Below are 6,987 nucleotides of genomic sequence, written 5' to 3' on the forward strand. Positions count from 1 at the left end.
TGGTTTGAATTACTTAATTTTTGTTGTGGGTGGAATGTGTGTGCCTTTTAAATTAATGTGTACAAAATCAAGTTAGCTACATTTGTTTCTTCTAATTAAAAGTATCTACATTTCATTTTTATATTAATTTTTTTCTTTAACACAGTTTCAGATGGTTCCATTGGTGTGACAGCAATTTTTTCTTCAACAAAGCTTCAGATGATTAAATTTTTGTCACAGCAATTTGTCTGAATTAATTTATGTGTACTTTTGTTTTTATTTTTGTAATCTGTACGGTTATAATTTTTACTCACGAAAATGTAGTGTTTTATTCGATATAATTTGTAAAAAAATTTTGTAGTAAAGACATGTCCCTACAGTGACGTTATAGTTTTTCGTACATTTCATAAGAATCACAGGCTTCTTTGTTGCTTTCTTGTCCTGTTTAAATGCTACCTCTCTTGGTGTCAGTTGATGCAAACATATCGTTTAGGAGGTAGGCCTAATCGTCTTAGGCTGCAGGTAAGTCTCTTAATTGAATCAGTTTTTAACTATAACATATTAGTTTCACGGTGACTGGATTAGTGTGTTTTAGGTGTTCAAAGCGAGTGTAAATGGCTTTGTAGCACATGTTTCCCTTGGTTTATTATAATTTAGAGAAATCACGGATAGTTGGCACTTTCTTTTCTTGTTCTTATTACACGACTGTGTTAAGGTTGGGCAGATCTGGCCCGGATATGAGCTAGTGTACATTTTCTTATCCGTGATGTCATGTGGCCGAGATGTATAGTGTTGAGTAATGATTTCATAACATTGAAACATAATGAGTTGTTACCTAACCTAAGGTAAACCTAACCAAACATAATTTTAACCTAATAAACCTTATCCCAATGTAATCTAACCTTATCATACTTAACAAATCAGGGTAAATGTTCCGTATTGCGTATCCAGGTGTATCTAGATATACCTTTGATCCTGATGGCATGATCCTGTACAACTGAACCTGTGGTACATGATGTTTTTTTTTAGCAGTGGGGATGAGCGTAGCGCCAACGCATTTTACAGTGAGAAAGCTGATATAAAAAATAAATTATTTGTAAGGTAAATTACATCAGGTTAAGTTAGTTCTTTAGTAAAAACAGGGATATTTTTTTCAAGACTTTTGCACGAGAAGCTATTCCTGATATTTACTATATAATTTGAATTTATTGCAACAGGTTGACTACCTACTGTCCTAGAACTAGGCCTAATACTTTACATGCTTTACTCACTTGGGTACGTACCAAAAGAAAGGAATTATGGTGTGCACGTCATTTGTGTATTTTTTTTTTTTATATTTTAATATTTCTGGAGGATCAAATGCAACAAATTTGATATAGGTCTTCCCACTATTTTTTTTCTTGTATGCAGATATGGTCATGGATTTTGTGCTGTATAACCTCTGATTTCACGCAAATAAAATATTTCGTAAGTTGCCTATGCAAACACGCCGTCACACACGGACAAATAGGCTCGTTACTTAATTAAACACGCTCTAACACAACAAAAAATCACCGTCTCATAATATCACCACTAGCCAATCTACGCATGAATCGTAACTGAATGCATTCGTTATGTATGGTCCACGCATTAAACCTTAATGGCAAATTGAATATAATTGTGTGTCGAGTAGAAATTTTACGGAATAATGATCCATACTTCAGGAAAACGTAGCAACCAACATGTGTTTATGAGCAGCGCACACGCCACAAACATGGCGGCCAACTTTTCGACTGTCTGCTGTCGAGTTCGCCAAGATCAAAGAGACCGCGCCTCTATTTCGTCTCTGGTTCACTTATATACTCTGTGCCCTGGTGCTTGCGGTTTTCCAGAGTTCTTTGCAACACCCCTAGACCCTCACAATCCCCTCCCTGATGCACCCGTACTTCGCTACGCTCATTGTACACGCCCCTCCTCGTGTGTACGCCATTGCCCCACCTCAAAATATGGTGGCCTCAAACATACGAAACAAGATGGCGGACATGCTGTCAGAATCTAAAAAAAAATTATTTTAATATCAGATTCAAGATGGCGGACGTGACAGATTTCAATATGGCGACCATAAAGAAATGTGTAACGTTCTTTATGTGGAGCACTCAACATCAAGATGGCTGAATTAAAGATGGCGTCTGAGGTCAAAGATCAAGGTCAAAGTTCAAAGTCATCCAATGTGGCAACCATGACGTCACTATCCGAGATGGTGGTGGTGTCACCAATCACCAAAGCTTGAGGCCTGTGCTAGACTTCCCTATTCTCCCTATTCCCTACTACTAACATAACTTTTAACTATTGCGTTTTACAAGTTCATCTAGCAAACCAGCAAACACTTTTACATTATTTAATGTTTTTTTTCTATCTTAAATATGTATAATTATATATTACTTCCAATATCCACAAATATATTAGAATACTTTTGTTCTTTTTATGAATCAATGAGAGCATTCTATTTTCTCTGTTGATTGAGTGAAGCTTAAAATACAAAGATAACTTCAACCAAAAGAAACATGTATATTTGGTCACCATAATTTATATAAACTACATTAAGCACATTCGATATAGTGAAAACTTAAATAAAAATAGTATGATAAGAAACTACGAATAGTGTATCCTTGCTGTTTTTATTATGGAACAGAACGAGTGCAGGCAATTTTTATGCACCAGTATTATAATTTACGGGTAACAACGCTTGAGTTACTTATCTACTCGAAATCTCACTATAGGTTGACATGATGCTTCCAATATGAACACTGACATCAGGAATAAATACCTGGCTCCCTAACATTGCCCAGTCTTCAGAAACATAAATTTGGACTACTGGTTATTTATGGTTTGTAACTGATTCCTGATTAACGTAAGTTATTTAATTATCCTTTCAGTGAAATTTGTCTTGGTAAATTTTTTTGATAATACTCAGTCTAAACATTAATATTATCAGTTAACTGATATTCCTCGTGAACCAATGTCTTGTTTCAGGCGTAAATTATATAGTGGATACTTACCTTATTAAATCCGTCTTCATTGCCATCAGATGAAACTGATGTTACTAGATGAAGATCTGCCGTAGCTGAGCAATTCAATAACGACTGAAGTGTTCAACCATATTTTCATTTATATGTAATCATTTTAAAATTCCACCAGCGGAAGATGATTTCTCATTTTAAACATTCTTGTACTAGTAGTTCTGCTTTTCACCAACAGATTTCACATCATGGGATGACACATTGAGTGTTCGAGATTTATAAAATAATTTAAAATGCCATCTCTCTCCCCAACCCAGCATGAGTTATACTGTATATAATATCATAGTAAACAGATATAGTTATTTTTGTGATGTATGACAGTCTCTATTTAATGTAGTCAGCAGGATGCTCTCTCGCGGTCACAAAAGAAGCTTCGCTTAGCCTCAATAAGGAGGGAAATAGTCTTGTATGATATTATCAGCTTTACTGAGGCAAAATAATCGACTTGGCAGTTAATTTATTTTGTTTGACTGCCACCTGGATAAAATATTGTAAGTGCTGGGTAAGTAACAGTGATTTATAAACCAACCAACACTCTCGGTATATCCCATACAACTAGAGACCGGAAAAACTGGCGGATTCATTTCGTGCAAGGGTTAAAATGTAAATATTAAACTTTTAAGCTGCATCTACTGTTGGCTGATATTATATAAGGAGGACTTTTCGGCCAATGAGAAACCGTAAACAGATTGAGTATAAATTCACAGGTTATTACGATATAAATACTCACAAATCAGCAGCCAATCAGAAATGGAGATTTGTCCGTGTATACAGACCATTGTGGAGTCCATCCTAGAGGTCAGTGAATCCACGAATTTTTCCAATTTCTACACATAATTCACATAGAAAATTTATAAGCTAGATTGCAAGCTTATGGAATAACTAGAAGCACATAGAATAAACCAAAATAAATCTTACAAACGCATTCTCTATGAATAAATTTTAAGACGATAATATAATAATAAATTATTTTATGCAGATGCATAAATCCTATATCAATATATACCTGGCATACATATCAATTTAAAAAATATGCACTGACCTATGCAGTAGGAAAAATTATTCGTATTGTAAGTTAGCATTTCCTTTTCAGAAAAGCTATATTTTGGTTAGGGGCAAGTGTTTTTCTTTTTCGAGAAAATTTCTGAGTGCTCGTTAGACTGCAATAAGCTATGCCTGCGCCAGCGATGTATGACTTGTCATTTCCGGCCGTCTCCAAGAAAAGCCATTTTCTTGCTGGACCGGGCCATTCAGGCGCACTTGCGTCCACACAAAACTGAAATGAGTCGTGTGTCCCAGTAAACACGTGTCTGAAAGAAACTCAGTCCCGAAGCACAGTCGATGTTGCAGTGGTGTGAGTAATAACTAGTCAAACATGTTTAGCAAAAAAATCACTCGCGCTAGATTAAATTGGGATAATAAGGGATGTAACTAAAACTCTGCTCATTAAATTAAAACTATTTAGTATTTCTTAAAACCATTTGTTTTTTATACGTTATACGTAGGCTGATTTGATGTTAGTTTTCTCATAAAAAATGGATAGTCTATACGAGTTCTACGACGATTTAATCGTAAGTAAAGTATCATGGAAGGAAACTCATAAAGGTACAAAATTTTTGGTTAATTTTCTTTAAAGAACTTTACAGATTGATCTGCCGTAAAAAATGTATATTTATAAATATTTTGATTGACGCAGCATCCAGAGATACATGATGTAAACTTCGATGTTGAAAGGTAGTTTAAAAATTACGTCGTAAATAAAATTCGCAATCCTTCCACAAATTGTACATCGAATGATTGATCAGTTTGTGAAATGCAGTTTGAAGTCCATATATACAGGATATACTAGTTGACCCGACAGACGTTGTCCTGTCTTTCAATTCAAACTGGAATACTATACTAAAAATAATAATTTCTATTTTTGTATATTTTTATATTGTATATGTTTGGTTTTTTTATTATCTCTATAACATATTTTTTATTGTAATGCTTGTTGATACACAACATTGTTAGTTTTATTTCCTGACGCGGAAATAAATAATGCTGATGGTTTTCAGACACGGGAACAGACGACATATGGTTGGCCATGTGAAAACATTGATTTTCAAGATTAATGCCACAATCACTTAACAACTGCCCTTGCGATTTATTTATTGACATTGCAAATGCAAGCCGCACTGGAAATTGTAACCGTTTAAAGTCGAATGGCATGTCTTTCGGAATCATAGGGATGCGTGGAATCAAAACGTCTTCGCCTTTATACTTCCCTTTTAAAATTGTGGTTTCGATGACGTTCATTAATTTCTTCACCACAAGCCGGGTGCCATTACAAAGACGTAACTGGTTTATTTTTCGTAACATTATGATTACCGGTCCGATTTTTAGTTGCAGATTGTGAGGTGGTAATCCGGGCAATTCCATGGAATTTAAAAATTCTGTTGGATAGTTGACAACATCATCTTAGTTAGTAATGGAATCCACCGATTTGTATGTCATCAATTCGCCAGCTATCTTACTTTGAATTTGAAACTTCATTTCGGTGACATCAACGTTTTTTTGCATCAACACGTTCACTTAACCAAACATGATTTTTGTAATTTTCAGCAATGTTTGGGAAAACCATCTCGATGAGTTCGGTCTTTGATTCAGTAAAGTGACAACAATTTGCAGGGAATGTAATGTATCCAGACGATGTGTCAACAGGAATTTTACCATTACCAATATCGAGCAATTGTTTGGAAAATACCTCACCAGATTAGTCATTTTGCAATATGACTCGCAAATTCATATTTAATTTTAGTGTCTTAACATATTTCCATAAAATGGACGACTTCAAACATGAGTTAAGTTCGTCAGCTGGCGTTGATCAAGGCATTACTGGTAATGTTTGTCGAAAATCACTATCTGCTTTGCTGCAACACTTTGGCCATCGCAGAATTCCTCGAAAGGTTGCAAGTTGGAGTTTCATTAACTTGCATGTTCAACGGCAATTTGAGTGCTGAATGAGCTGTTCGACCGCCTTCCAACAATTTTGCTCCAATACCTGATGATGCAAGTGCAAGTGCAATACCGTTTTGCGATCGAATCTTTGCCAAAATCAATGATATGAAGAATGTTTTTCCAGTTCCACCGGGTGCATCTAAGAAAAAAATTCCGCCAGTTCCATTGTTCACTACTTGCATGAGTGTATAGTAGGCATATTTTAGTTGCTGATTTAGAAGGGGTACGTGTCTTTGAACTGTTTCTCTTAATGTTTTGCAATCGTATTGGGTTTCACGCTTCAACTCTTGATTAAATGCGTCGTGCATTGGGCGATTGGGCGTTGTCATTCCTAATTGTAATAATCGTTTGTTGGTAAGCATCAATCACATGTCCTCAATTAAAATTAATACTCCATTGTGAATTTCTTCGTTCATTTGCAAATCTGCATTCAATGTTCTGAGATGCATCTGATGCAATATATCTTCGGCCATATGATCTTTATATTTGTTCCATATATCAATCGGTGTGTATGGTAAACGGGCCTTAGCTATCAAATTCTTTATTATTTAGAATAAAGATATCTAATTTGATAAGACTCGAAAGTACTTAGACTCGTTCTGGTGTATTGATATGATAAGAACAAAAGAACGAATCATTTATTTTAATTTATGGGCGCCACAACTTCTAAGAAGTTGAAATAATGAATAATCATGTCAATTACTACTATTTTAATTAAGTTGTAATACACACCATTAATTAAAATATATTTATTATTGTCCGGACTAATTCAGGGGTAGAGTTGGGTATGTCGTGGAAAAGTTCGTAAAACCTTGGATTAGCTAGTATACAACGATTTTGTGAATTTTAACTCAAGCTGTCTCTAACTTTAGCAACCTGGTAATGTGTAAAGATTTAATAATGGATTTCAAATGATCTTAATTACTCCCGATTGTCAGTTTTGCAAGCT

This window comes from Bacillus rossius, chromosome 1 (genome assembly GCF_032445375.1).
Source record: "Bacillus rossius redtenbacheri isolate Brsri chromosome 1, Brsri_v3, whole genome shotgun sequence".
NCBI classification, from domain to species: domain Eukaryota; kingdom Metazoa; phylum Arthropoda; class Insecta; order Phasmatodea; family Bacillidae; genus Bacillus; species Bacillus rossius.